Source organism: Amblyomma americanum, chromosome 2, assembly GCF_052857255.1.
Source record: "Amblyomma americanum isolate KBUSLIRL-KWMA chromosome 2, ASM5285725v1, whole genome shotgun sequence".
Classification (NCBI taxonomy): Eukaryota; Metazoa; Arthropoda; class Arachnida; order Ixodida; family Ixodidae; genus Amblyomma; species Amblyomma americanum.
The window spans coordinates 165808795-165823413 of NC_135498.1; the positions used below are offsets into that span (position 1 = coordinate 165808795).

Below are 14619 nucleotides of genomic sequence, written 5' to 3' on the forward strand. Positions count from 1 at the left end.
AGTAGCATAGAAAGCGGTTGGCTGCTCTGATTGAGGTCCATGAATAAAAGGTGCCAAGGGATTCAAAAAGCGCAAAGGGGGCCCAAAAAGTTCCGAGCAGGGGTTCGAGCCGGAGACGCGTCCCCCAGCAGTATACGCAAAATGCACTTCAAAACTAACTACCAGGACGTGATGGACAAATTTGGAAAGGCACAACTGCCACCTATGTAAAAAAAAAATTTGTCGTCAAAAATGTTGTCCGTAAGCCACGTTTCCGTGAGTGCCATTAATGAAGCAGAACATGAGTCCCTGAGCAAGGAAATAGGGAAGGCTTTGAGAGGCTACTTGTTAAATCTCTGTAAAGGAAGCGTAACTCGTTATCACGAATATCCTTATCAAGTGGACACCAGGAACTGTTGCTTGAATTTCGTAAGGCAGGTAGGTTATTGGGAGAGTCATGAGGACTTCCCGTGGGGTGAGCGTCTACTTTTGGCGCATCATTTCCTGAGGTTTCCAGACGAAGTGTGCAGTTGGCGTCCGTGTCCCAGGCGTAAACATTATCATTTATAACCACCTTGATGAAGACAAGGAGGGACGGCCACTTTCCTTCTTTACCGACTTCGAGAATTGCCAAAGTTTTCGACGCTTATCGGGCACATCAACAGGGTAGTACCGTGCTATCCTGGAGTCGGTTTCCTTAAGCATGTTGCCGTTTCCGAGAAAAGTGTCCCTTTCTGTTTCATTCAAGAATTTCGCTAGTATTTGTCGAATTTTATCAGTTGAGTAGCGGCCAAGACTGTGGGCTGTTGCAATGGGCTGGACTGAAACACGTAATTAATTTTGGCAGAATTTACGAAGAGCCTCGATGACTTCCCACGTTTCTGAAGAGGCGGTAAATTTAACACCAAAGAACAATGCATTCGACATTCTTAAACGGTTTTCCAAGTGACCAATTTTCTCTTCCAGTTGGCGAACATCGCTGTTGCAGCTTTCTGGAAGCTGCTTACAAGGCACAGACACAAACTTGGTTTCCAGTCCATCGACAGGTTTAGTTAGCGTACCTAGGTAGCTTTTAATGGTGCTATGCATTTCTAAAATTTTATTAACCGGCACAAGAAGGCTTGCATTATTTGTCTCGAGACGCTGGATTGCACTGCACAATCAGTCTAGCTTTTCCTCTTGCGCCTTTGTTATCGAACCAGAGTTCGCCTTAATATCACCAGCTAACAACAAAAGGCCACACAAATACAATGTCGCTGAACGAAAACGCTTGAAAAATCCGGTGACCACGACACCGCAACAAGACAGCCATTGTTGTCGCGAAAAGCTGTGGCATGGAGATAACTAATCTGATATAATCTCCACGCGAAGCAAGAAAAAACAGGATAAGTACAGGCCCTTTGATAAAAATGGCTATGTCACCCTCCACCATCTCCCTCCCCCTTCCAGTTTCTTCACTTTCATTCTGGTCGCTTATTGGTCTTTCTCTCTTAGATGATTTGTTACTCTCTCCACTCGTCTACGTAGCCAGACGGGAAAGCTTCATGCGCCCATTTTGTTCTCGACAGGGCTACCGACAGGACGCTCCTGCTTTTTGGACACTGTGTTGACTGGTGAGTACTCTGTTCTGTTCTGCCATGGATAACAACATACGCTCTCTTCTCTCCGCAGCTATCCAGAAGATCCGGGACATTGACGAGGACCCTCGGGACCAGGGAATTCACCGGCGCCTGCTGCTGGCGAGACTGGTACGGGAGTGGGAGTGGTTGATCGAGTCTTCCAGCGACAGCAGCGCGGACGACACGAGCGATGACGACACCAGCGAGGACGGCAGTAGCGATGACGACACCAGCGAGGACGGCAGTAGCGATGACGACACCAGCGAGGACGACACCAGCGAGGACGGCAGTAGCGATGACGACACCAGCGAGGTCGGCAGCAGCGAGGAGGGCAGCCGCGACGACAGCAGCGGCGAGGACGCCAGCGGCGACGACGGCAGCAACGAGGACGGCAGCGGCGACGACGGCAGTGGCGAGGATGGCAGTGGCGAGGACGGCGCCAGCGACGACGGCAGTGGCGAGGACGGCAGAGGCGAGGACGGTACCGGCGAGGACGGCAGCGGCAAGGACGGCAGCAACGAGGACGGCACCGGAAAGGACGGCACCGACAAGGACGACAGCGGCGAGGACGGCAGCGGCGACGACGGCAGCGGCGAGTACGGTAGCGGCGAGGCCGGCAGCGGCGAGGACGGCAGCGGCAACGACGGCAGCGGCGACGACGGCAGCAGCGAGGACGGCACCGGCAAGGACGACAGCGGCGAGTACGACAGCGGCGAGTACGGCAGCAGCGACGACGGCAGCGGCGAGTTCGGCAGCGGCGAGTACGGTGGCGGCGAGGACGGCAGCGGCGAGGACGGCAGCGGCGAAGACGGCAGCGGCGAGTACGGCAGCGGCGAGGACGGCAGCGGCGAGGACGGCGGCGGCGAGGACGGCACCAGCGACGACGGCACCAGCGAGGACGGCACCAGCGAGGACGGCAGCGGCGACGACGGCGCTAGCGACGAGGGCACCGACTCGGAGGATGACGTGTAAGCCTCCGCTACGCCTGCTACTTCCTGCGCCAGCCATAAGCGGCGGCCCCACCCTACCGAAGGTACGATCCTGAACGCTTCGCTCTTTTTGTCTGTTAGACCCGGAATGCACGACGAAACCTTGAAGTCGGCCATTTCTGCTCCGCAGACAAGCTGTGCCATTCGATGCGGAGCATAACAGAGACGCCGTAGCAACTTGACCTTGTTTATGAGAGCCAGTGCTGCCTATTGTCCATTCCGGGACCAAGCGGCTTCCACCTTGCCGCTGAGAACAGCGTGCCGGTTCTTCAAGACGAGGAGGAAGACGGCGCCTTCCTGGATATCTAGTACAAGGTGGCAGTTGTTCACTGTTTTGCTCTTCAAAGTACTGAATTCACGAGCGCATGCCAGGAACTGGTTTTAAAAATTTATTGGCGGCATTCTTACTTCCCCACAGCGTTCATAAGTAACAATGTAGAGACACGAGCCATGGCGATACCATTTGGATTGTAGTGTTGCCTGACTACGCAAAATTTTCAAAAAATGCACAATGCATGTCATCTCCAATGGCACCCACCTTCGTCAGACATTTCTTCCATAATTACAGATGTTCGCAAAACAATTGCGGTAAAGCCGTCATTATTATGCGTCAGTAGATTTTTTTGTAGGAGAGTTTATTGTCTCAAAACGACTCAAGCTATGAAGGACGCTGTAGTGAAGTGATCCTGAAATTTTGACCACTAGTGTTCTTTAACGTGAACTGACATTGCGCAGTAGAAGGCACTCTAGCATTTCGGCTCATCGAAATTTTACCGAGAGGTCGAAGCCGGATATTTCGGTTCAGCCACCGAGCGCCTTAACCACTGCGCACCGTTGCGGTCAGATTGTTGGGGATTGTTGTTCAAATAGTCTTGAAGGCTATTATTGCAGCCTTTGTGGTACCGTTAAATGTGCCATAGAACAGTACATCAAGATGCCAGTTAACTCCGGTAGCGCGTCCTGCATGCAGGTACGAACGCTTGCAATAATGTGAGTACGAAAGGAATCGTTCACTGCACTAGCAGGTCATAGGTGTTGTCGCTCGATAGGCATACCGAAAATTCCCACCACAGTTGAATTAGTTGCGCAGTCTTGGTTGAGAGTGCACTCCAAAAAAATGCCACATTGGAGAGATATCCCTGCCGGCCGTGAAGGCTGCGCTGCGTGAATACAACTTTCGGCTCATCATCTGAGGTATATGCCAATGTGTGTCTCAGACAAAGATTATGTTCTGATAGCCTTTTGTGAAATGGTTTTGATTTGTTTCTCTCTTTGCCCTGTCTCTCTTCCAAGCTCACAAGAACGGGATTTGAAGGCGTAGGCTCCTTTGCTGAGCCCTGTAAGCCTAGGAAGCCGACCACCAGGCCGGGCCGTAGCTTGCACCCATTTTGCGGAAACCGGCAGGCAAACAAACGACCAGCAGTGGGAGTCGTACCCACCGCTTCCCTTGCCATTACTTTCGAAAATTTTCAAGGGTTGTTAGCATAGATGATAGGTCATGGTTAAAAAGGTGTCGCCGAGAGGATTAAGGTAAAGCCTGGTATTCTTTGTCGCAGTGCTTGTATTTAACCCATGATGATGTTCGATTGCTCTTGGCGACTTGCCAGTATAATCGCTTTTTTTGTTTAAGCGTCTATGTTGCTTGGTAGATCTTGGCACAGAACTGCTACATCTGTTTGTTATGGTGGGCATATACTTATCAACAAGGGTGGAGATGAAATTTTTGAACGCAATCCAGTTTTGTTCAACTGTACGGGACGAGAAGCTAGTAAGAAACAGGTATGTTAAGAGGGATAGTTCAGCATTCATTCCATCAGTTAGCTTAGCTATATCATTTAATTTTCGTAGTAGTCACCTTCCTACCTCTCTGTGAACAATGTTCTAGTAAGGACGTCATTACTAGAGAGCCCATCAAGATAAATGATAGTGCAAGTATCAGGAATAATATTAAGGATTAGATTAAGTGTGCTGGAGGATGTGGCGTTGCGCCGTATGGGTTGCATGGTAAGTTGAGCTAATGAAAAATCTAAACATGACCGAAAAAATGCGTCAGATTCTCTTTCGGTCGCCCGTGAGAGAGTGTCGGCTAATTAATATCGTGTTAATTAGTCACCAAATAATAAAGCACAATTCGGAAACCAGTATCACACTTCATTAGGAATGCGATGAAATTCTTCAGCGAAAACGCTGCCAGAATCTGCGGGCCGATAAAGTATGTACACCAGTAAATACGCTTGTAGAGCTTCGTTTTAGCAAAACTCATACATTCAAGAAACGTAGTAACTATAACGGGTACACAGAATAAGTCTTCTACAGCGAAAGCTTTACTGGCCGCGGACCTGCGATTTCGCCATGGCGGTGCTCGGCGGAGTCACAACAAGTGCCTCACCACGGATGTTTCTCTCTCTCTCTTCCTAGTCGTTACTGCGCATGCGCCACAAGTAGCATCGAGGCACAGGTGTCCCGCCGCGATTTCCCTTAAAATCCAACTCTCAGTTTTCTCTTTCTTCTTTCCCTCCCTCCTTTATACCTTTATTTACGGTGCGGTTCGGGTGTCCACCGAGGTATGTGAGACCGTTACTGTGGCATTCCTTTTCCTCAAAAACAAAAAAAACAAGTGAGCCGACAGCGTTCACTGGCGTTGACAACTTTGCAAAGGCCGTTCATTTTCACGAAAGGAAAGGCGCACAACCGGCTCCGTGGGTCAGTGGAGAACTAGTAATAGTAATTAGTTTTGGGGAAAAGCAAATGGAGCATATCTGTCTCACGTATCGTTGGACACCTGAACCGCGCCTTAAGGGAAGGGATAAAGTAAGGAGTGAAAGCAAGAAAGACGTGCCGTAGTGGAGGGCTCCGGAATAATTTCGAGCACCTGGGGAACTTTAACGTGCATTGACGTCACACAGCACACGGGCGCCGTAGCGTTTGGCCTCCATTAAAAGGCAGGTACTGCGGTCGGGTTCAATTTCGCTTTCATGTACGAGTCGTTGGTGTCCAACTGCAAAAGCCTGCTTTGGTTGCGTTCCGCACACTGTATAGGAAGCGCGCCCTCCCTGCTACCCTGCGATGTGGCATGCAATTAATGGTTGATCGCCAAAGGAACGCTACGACCTAGCTATTGCTGCAGAGCCGCAAGCCAGCCAGAACTCCGTCAGCGTTAATGCATTCAGGCCATATCCCTATTTTATCACCGCCACATGTATCAAAGCACAAATGAGGCGGCCACATATCCAGGGAGCCAGTTATGCGCCCTTCCTTTCCTCAAAGCCGTCGCCGTATAGAACATTGCCAATGAAAACAGTGAACCCTGACATCGTTCACTTTCTGTACCCCGGAAGGTGGTGGTGGTGAAAAGCATTTTAGGGCTATATGTACAGAGAGTTGCTCGGGGAGAGGCCCCTAGTGGGCATCGCCCCTTACAGTAGAAGGCGAAGTCCCTCAATCCGGGACCCCGTTGATCCTGACCGCTGCGCAGGTCCGCCGAACCAGGGCGTGTTAGGCCGATGTTTATTTGCAGCCGAGCAGAGCCACCTCCCAGTCCTCTCGGGTAGGGGAAGGGGTGATGGGGGGCAGAGAAGGATTTTGCCTGCATGCCCAAACCATGTGAAAGGTGTCCGCCACCTCCCCACAGAATGAGCAGCGGCCGTCAAAAGAAGAGTCAAAGTGCTTGAGAACCGCCGGGCACAGCAGGGCGTTTGTAAAGAGCCTATGGAGAGTTCGTTCGCAAGCTTTACCCAGTCCCTTCATAGAAACCGGGTAGCGCCGGTGTTCGGCACGATACTGCTCTGTGATATCTTTAAAAGAAAGAAGAGGTTTTGATCCGGGTTAAGGTCCTCCCAAAGAACGTCTGGTGCCGGGTAAGTGAGTGCGCGGGATGCCTCATGGGAGGCTTCGTTACCTGGCATGCCTTGGTGGCCGGGGACCCATATGTTTGAGCGGTGAGTTGGATTGCAGTCGCGAGTACTGTGATGAAGAATTTGGTGAGCAAGTGGAGTGATCCAACCGAACTCAAAGTTACGACAGGCTCCGCGAGAGTCTGTGAGGATTAATTTAGAGTCGGGATGGGAGGCTGCGACGACAATCGCTACCTCCTCCGCATGAGTTGAGCTGGGCGCCCTGAACGAGAGGCCGTTCACCTGCCTTCCCTCGTGTACGACTGCAGCCGTATACCATTCCCCCCTGGAGTGGTGGTAGGGGCCTGCAATGTCGACGTAGAAGACGTGTTTCTTTGAGCCATAGTGGCGGTTCAGGGCATCCGCCCGCGCCTGGCGCCGGCCATTATGGTCCGCCTTGTTCATCTTAGTCGGAAGGGGTCGAACGTAGAGGGCGCGTCTCCACAGTTCTGGCACTCGAACCCGTTCCATTGTATGATGGTCATGTTTGATGTGTAACCGGTCCAAGAGGCGGCGACCGGACACGGTCTGAGCGAGACGCCTGTATTGGTTAACGAGATGCGCCTCGCTAAGTTCCCTATAGGTGTTCACCATCCCCAACGCGAGCAGTCGCGCGTTGAAAGTGGAGATCGGGAGGTCGAGGGCTCTCTTGAAAATTTTGCGGAGGACAACCTCCAAGCAATCTTCGTCATGTTTCCGTAAGCGGAGGTAAGGAGTCGAGTACAGCACTCGACTCGTTACGAAGGCATGGGCGAGCCGCACCACATCCTTACTTCGCAACCCTCCTCGCTTGTTGGAAACGCGGCGAACCATTCGGCCAACCTGGTCGCCGACTCTGCGGAGTTTCGCAAGGCTCGTGTCTACCTTGCGATGCTGATTAATGAAGAGACCGAGTATTCGCAGCTCCTGCGCTTCAAGGATGGGGCCGCTGGGGAGGGAGAGCTGAACGGAGATTTTGCATTTCGGAGAATGTCGAATATGCACAAATTCAGACTTGGACGGGAGCACTGGAGGCCGCAGTACGTAGCATAGTGGTCTACTGTGCGCGCCGCTGCTTGCAGGCATTCCTCCATCTCTCCTACGTTTCCCGTAGTAGCCCAGATGGTGATGTCATCGGCGTACAGTGCATGCTGAACACCACCGACACTAGCCAGCAGCGCTGGGAGGTGCATCATGGCAATAATAAAGAGAAGCGGGGACAATACAGCGCCTTGTGGTGTGCCCGCGTTCCCATCTCTAACGGGCCCTACTCGGTCTCTTGTATGCGTATAAAGGCCAAGCGGTCTGTTAAGAAATGTTTGATGTAGTTGAATGTAGGAGGACCGCAGTTGGTCTCGATAAGATGTTTTAATATGACGCCGTGTTTAACGTTGTCAAACGCACCCTTCAGCGCGAGTGCTAGGACTATATTGTCATTGTGTCGGTGTTCTATGTGTTCGAGAACCTCGCGATGAAGCTGTAAAAGTATGTCGTGTGCGGACTTATGAGGTCGGAAGCCGAACATGGTGTCGGCGAAGGTGTTCTTGTTCTCGAGATATTCCGAGAGGAGGTCATGGACCATCGTTTCCATAAGTTTCCCTACGCATGAAGTGAGGGAGATGGGCCGGAGGTTGTCTGTGTTTACCGGTTTCCCTGCCTTCGGGATAAAGGTTACCAATGATGTCTTCCAATCAGGTGGCAACGAAGTGTTCCGGGTCCAAATGGTGTTGATATATTCAAGTAGGGTTTCGTATGCCCAATCGGGGAGGTTTGCCAACAGTTTGACTGTGACCTTATCCCTCCCGGGCGCCGTCCCCCTGCGCATTTTGGCAAGAGCCGCGCGAAGGTCGTGAAGCTGGAAAAGCTGATCCAGTTCCGGATTATCGTTGCCTGCATACGAATAATCCTGCCCGCGCGGATTTTGATCCTGACTGAGGTATTTTGAGCGTAAGACAGTCGCTAGCTGCTCTGTGTTTCCTTGGAAATTGTGTATTGCGCGAGTGAGGTGTTTCTGGGTTTCCGAGCGTGTTTGTGTGGGTTCTATCAGACTCCTAAAGAGCCGCCAAGTGTTGCGGCTTGACATCTGTCTTGCTGCGCTGTTGCATCTATCTACCCAGTTATTGTCAGCGAGCTTGGCAGCATACTTGGCAGCTTGCTTGGTGAGGTCAGAGATGCGAGCGCGAAGCCTACGATTGTTTTTTTGCCGCCGCCATCGTTTACTGAGGCTGCGGCGAGCTTCCCAGAGGTGTATCAGGTGGTTATCCACGTCCGATGCACGCTCCGTAAGCTGGATCTGCTTTTCGTGTGAACGGAGTGTTTGCATGAGCCCGTGTGCCCAAGTTGAGTAGTCTTCTTCCAAGAGAGAAGTTACTGGGAGGGCCTGGCGGAAAGCATTCCAGTCGGGAAGTTTGGCTGTTGCAAGGGGGCGATGTAAGGGTCGAGTGTAAATTACAGTGTTCAGTATGCAGTGGTCGCTACCAACGGTGTCCTCAGTGTTGATCCACTCTGCGTATCGGATGTGTTTCGTGAGGGTAAGGTCGGGGCAGGTGTCCCGAGTGACGGAATTCCCTACACGTGTCGGGTGAGCAGGGTAGGTTAGAAGAGTGATGCCCAGCGTAGATATAAGTTCTGCCTACTTACGACCACGCGGCTCTTTCTTGCGATAGCCCCACATTGGACAGGGGGCGTTAAAATCGCCCACTATTATGAGGGGGTCGCGACCCGCGATCCTTAGCGCTGCGCTAAAGATGTTAGAAAAACTGATATTTTTGAGTTTCGGGAGGCAGTAGATATTAAGGATGTGTGCGGGACTATCTGTTCGCCGTATAGGGAGGACAGAGACCATCACGTACGAGTATTTCAGATTTAGGTCGAGATTAACCTTCTGCGCTGTGTAGGCGTTATGGACTAGGAGACAGGTGAACGGGTCTCGTTGGAAAGTACTATAGCCCGAGAGCTTGACCGCATCTCCAGTTTCTTGCAACGCAAAGACTGCGGAGGGGTGTTCAAGGTTGTCAATGTACGCCCTTAAGTTTGCGCGTTTGGTCCTGTCTTTGAAACCCCGACAATTCTACTGTACAAGGGAAAGAACTTGCTGTCTTTGCGGGGGGCGGCGCCCTCTAGGGGGTTGGTTGGGAGTGGACGCAGCCATGCCGATTTGAAGAGAGACTGCCTTGGAGAGCCGGAACATGTTCCGCCACCTGCAGCGGAAGCGGTTCTGGCTCCTCCGAGAGTTCGGTTAGATCAATGGGTCGATTGATTATTGACGAGCGGTTCGCGTCTTTGAGGGGTCCCATTCGGCGGAGAAGCCGAGGGCTTGACTCTAGCAACGTCTTAATGTTTGCTGTCACGGCGGCCGTAACTGTTGCCGTGACTGCATTGAGCAGGTTGTCTTGGATTTGGCCAAAATTGGACATCTGAGTCGTTTATTGGGCGAGGGCATTTTCGAGGTCGATGAAACGCATGTCAGAGCTAGAGGGTGTCGGATCCGCCGGCACTTCTTGCATCGATTCCGGAGCTACCTGTGCAGTGGGCGGAGAGGACCGAGCCATTTCTAGCGCGTGAATTTTGGCGTGGAGTTGAGCATTCTGTGCCCGGAGGGTCTCGAGCTCGCGGCGGAGGTCCGCGACATCAGAGTTAAGGGGGGGGAGGAGGAGGAATATTTGGTGGAGGAGAAGGTAGCGGAGTATGGGAAGGTGGAGGAGGCCCGTCTCGGCTGCATACCTTGGGCTCTGATGTCTTCTTTGGCGCGCCAAGCGGAGGGCCCACGAGAGGCCGAAAATCACCGTTTTGGAATGCGGGCGTACCTGGATCACGGGACGCGTTCTTAGTTGGTCGAGGAGGCTTGGGGCACGCAAGGGTAAGGCGCCCGCCGCTGGAGCTTGTCCGATTTTGCACTATGTTGTTGCTAGGCGGGGGGACTGTCGGAGCTGTGCCAGGACCCGAGGCCACAGCACTCTGAGGTTGTTTTCTATGACCGGTAGTGCTGCCCGGTTGTTGCAGCCGTAGTAATTTGGCTTTGCAGTCTTGCGAGCCCGTAAGATGGGCGCCACCGCAGACGATGCAGTAGGGATTGCACTCGTGGGACGCCATGTTGCCGTCTTCGAGGACTGCGACCGTTTGGCCGCAGTGTCCGCAGCGATTGTCTTGAGGATTCGGGCGTAATTCCACGCGGTGACCCATGGCGCCGCATCGGAAACACGCGGGAATAGTCCGCTTATTTTCACGCACCACAGTCACCACACTGTTATAGTGCACGTAACGTGGTACTCTATGCCCCACGAAGGTGAGCAGGGCAATCGTCGACTTCCCCAACTTGCGGATGAAGGCTTTCTCTTCTGCGCGCCACTGTACATTAGATTTCAAGGTGGTAGAAGTTTCCTGCTCATGGACCGATATAATCCCCCTGCAGACTTCATCGTTGACTTTGGCGTGGCAGACCATCAGAATGGAGCCATTGGTAGATTGCAGGAAGAGCTGAGTGATCCTATATTAATTCTTTCATTGCCAACCGAATACCGCGGCCTCTCCCATTCGCCCTGTCGCAGCGAAACATATTGAACGTTGCCCAGGTAACAAAATATTTTGACGTCAAAAACGTTCTCCGCAACCCACGTTACCCTGAGCTCAATTAATGAAACAGAACATGAGTCGAGGAGCAAGGAAATAGTGAAGGCTTTGGAGATGGTACTTCTGAAATTTGTATAAATGAAAGATAACGAGATATCACAACTATCCTTATTAAGTGGTAGCAAGGAAGTGTTACTTGAAAGTGTTAAGGCAAGTAGGTTATTGTGTCAGTCATTTGGACTTCCCTGGGTGTGAGCTTCTGCTTTTGGCGTATCATTTCCTGAGGTTTCCAGACGAACCACGCAGTTGGCGTCCGTGTCCCAGATGTAAAACATCATTTATAACCACCTTGATGAAGACAAGGAGGGTACGGTCACTCCTTCTTTACAGACTTCGATAACTGCCAAAGTTTTCGAGGCTTATCGCCCACATCAACAGAGTAGTCACGTGCTATCCTGAAGTGGGATTCTTTAAGCATGTTGCCGTTCCTAACCAAAGGGCTCATTTCTGTTTTATTCTAGAATTTCGCAATTATTTGTCGAATTTTATCAGTTGAGTAGCGGACAAGACTCTGGGCCCTTCCAATAGACTGTACTGAAACACCTAATTTATTTTGGCAGAATTCACGAACCGCCTCGGTAACTTCCTACGTTTCTGAACAGTCGGTATGTTTAACACCTAAGAACAATGCATTCGACATTCTAAAACGGTTTTCCAAATGATCAATTTTCTCTTCGAGTTTGCGAACATCGCAGTTGAAGCTTTCTGGAAGCTGCTTACAAGGCACAGGCACAAGCTTGGTTTCCAGTCCATCGACAGGTTTAGTTAGTGTACCCAAGTAACTTTTAAAGGTGCTATGCATTTCTAAAATTTTATTAGGACACGAGAAGGCTTGCATTATTTGTCTATAGATGCTGAATTGCATTGCGCACTGAGCCGCTTTTGCTCTTGCGCCTTCTTTATCGAACCACAGTTCGCCTCAATATCCCCCCAGCTAACAGCAAAAGGCCACACAAATACAATGTCGCTGAACGAAAACGCTTGCAAAAATCCGATGACCACGACACCCCAACAAGACAGGCCTTGTTGTCGCGAAAAGCTGAGGAATGGAGATAACTAATCTGATATAATCTCCAGGCCAAGCAAAAGAAAAAGGATAAGTCCAGGCCCTCTGATAAAAATGGCTATGTCACCCTCCACCATCCCCCTCCCCCTTCTAGTTTCTTCATTTTAATTTTGGTCGCTTATCGCTCTTTCTCTTTCATATGCATCCCTTCCTTTCCGCTGGTCCGCATAGGTAGCCCCGAAATCGCCATGCGCCCATTTTGCACTCGGCACTGCTACCGACAGGACGGTTCTGCTTCTCGGACTCTGTGTAACCTGGTGAGTAATCTGTTCTGCTTTGCCGTGGAAAGCAACATACTTTCTCTTCTCTCCGCAGCTATCCAGAAGATTCAGCACATTGACGACGACCCTCAGGACCAGGCAATTCGCCAGCGCCTGCTGCTGGAGAGACTGGTACGGGAGTGGCAGTGGTTGATCGAGCCTTCCAGCGGCAGCAGCGAGGACGGTACCGACTCGGAGGATGACGTCTAAGAACACGCTACGCCTGCTACCTCCTGCGGTAGCCTGACACTAGGTACGACCTTCGACGCTTCGCTCTGTTTGTGTATTAGTCCCGGCATGCGCGACGAAACCTTGAAGTGTGCCATTTCTATTCCGCAGACGAGCTGTGCCATTCGATGCGGTGCATAACAGAGACGCGGTAGCAACTTGGCCTTGTTTATGAGGGCCAGTGCAGCCTATTGTCTATTACGGGACACAGCGGTCTCCACCTTGCCGCAGAGAACAGTGTGCCGGCGCTTCAAGACGAGGAGGAAGGCGGCACCTACCTCGACATCTAGTACAAGCTGACACTTGTTCACTGTTTTGCCTTTGCAGGTACTGAATGCACGAGATATTAGGAACTGATTTAAAAAATTATTGGCGGCATTCTTACTCCCTCAGAGGCGTCCGTAAGTAACAATGTACAGACACGAGCCATAGCGATGCCACTTGGCTTGTAGTGTTTCCCGATACGCAAAATTTTCAAACGAAATGCGCAATCCATGTCATCTCCAAAGGCACCCACCTTCGTCTGAGATTCCTTTCATACTTACAGATGTTCGCACAACGATTCCAGTATAGCCGCAATAATTAGGCGTCAGTAGACTTTTTTTGTAGGAGGGTTTATTATCTCAAAACAAATCAGGCTATGAAAAACGCCGTAGTGGATGGATCCGGAAACTTCGACCACCTAAAGTATAACCTGGTCATCGATCAGAAAAACTAAAATTTAACCATATGTATCGTAATGGCTGCAGAATTAGCTATTCCGCAGTCTTCTGAAGTAGTGCGACAAAACCACAAACTGTGGTGGACAATATAGTGGAAGGAAGCAAAAAACAACAAAATAGAGTTTGGGGTATATTTTTCAAGTGTCCGGCACATTCAAATCTCGTAAAATTTAGAAAACCAAGAGCTAAACCTTGATACATTTGTCGCATTGCCGAGAAAGTTTCATGGGAGAGTTATGTTTCATCTATAAACGGTCAAATCACATCTAAAAAAAAGTGGGAGCAGCTTCGGAAATAACTTCTCACCGTTCACAATTCCTCTTCTACAAAACCTTGCACAGAAAGAAGTATTGGGAAACAAGAAGACATTTTGGGTGAACACTTCGCCGCAGTTTCAAGTTCATCGCAATATACGCAGTCCTTTATAAAGCACAAAAACGTAACCGAAAAACACTCACGTTAAGTGTAGGTGGAAAAGAACAATACAACAATTTAATTACTTTCTAAAAAATAAACAGAGCGCTGTCTGCCGGAAAAAACTTCTCCAGGAGCCGACCAAATACTCTATGAAATACTTGCCCATCTTTCTGAGCCTACCGTAGAAGCATTTTTCTGATTCTTTAACACAGTTTAAATATCACGGAAACACCTGAAGGCTGGAAAAAAGCTGTTATTGTACCGTTTCTTAAACCTAAAAAAAACTCCAACATCTCCTAGCATTTATAGACCCATAGCCATTGCCAGCTGCCTCGCCAAATCCTTTGAAAGTGTCTTGAATATAAGATTAACTTTTGTCCTTCAATCCTGAGAACTTCTAGATATCCATCAATGCAGTTTTAAAAAAGGATGCTCCACAAGAGATCACCTATTCTGTCAAGAAAATACTGTCAGAGAAGTTTTTATCCCCCAAAAAATGCTGTCTAGCAGTCTTTTTAGATTTAGAAAAACCACATGGTACAACATGGAGGTTCGGGATTCTTCAGGATTTAGCTCAGCACGGCAGCCGTGGCAGTGTGCTGAACTCCCTTAAAACTTTTTGTCTAACCTTTCATTTATTGTCGCCTAGGCTCAACCTTTCTAGGAAATTTATTCAAGAAAATGGAGTACCTAAAGGGTGTATTTTCAGCACAAATCTATTTATTGTAAAAATGAATTCTCTTAATAAAATAATACCAAGGTCTGTTATGTGTTCACTTTATGTAGATTTCCTCCAGATAGCTTTAACATCCTCCAACATATCGACATGTGAAAGGCA

At 50.1% G+C, this 14619-nt stretch overlaps 1 long non-coding RNA gene across 1 annotated transcript; it reads left to right on the forward strand.

The window, feature by feature from the left end:
- Window positions 1–2721: 2721 nt before the first annotated feature.
- On the forward strand, window positions 2722–12967 carry LOC144119248 (uncharacterized). Its single transcript, XR_013312311.1, has 4 exons — window positions 2722–2902; window positions 12326–12411; window positions 12470–12667; window positions 12754–12967. It is a non-coding gene; the product is annotated as an uncharacterized LOC144119248 (long non-coding RNA).
- Window positions 12968–14619: the final 1652 nt, after the last annotated feature.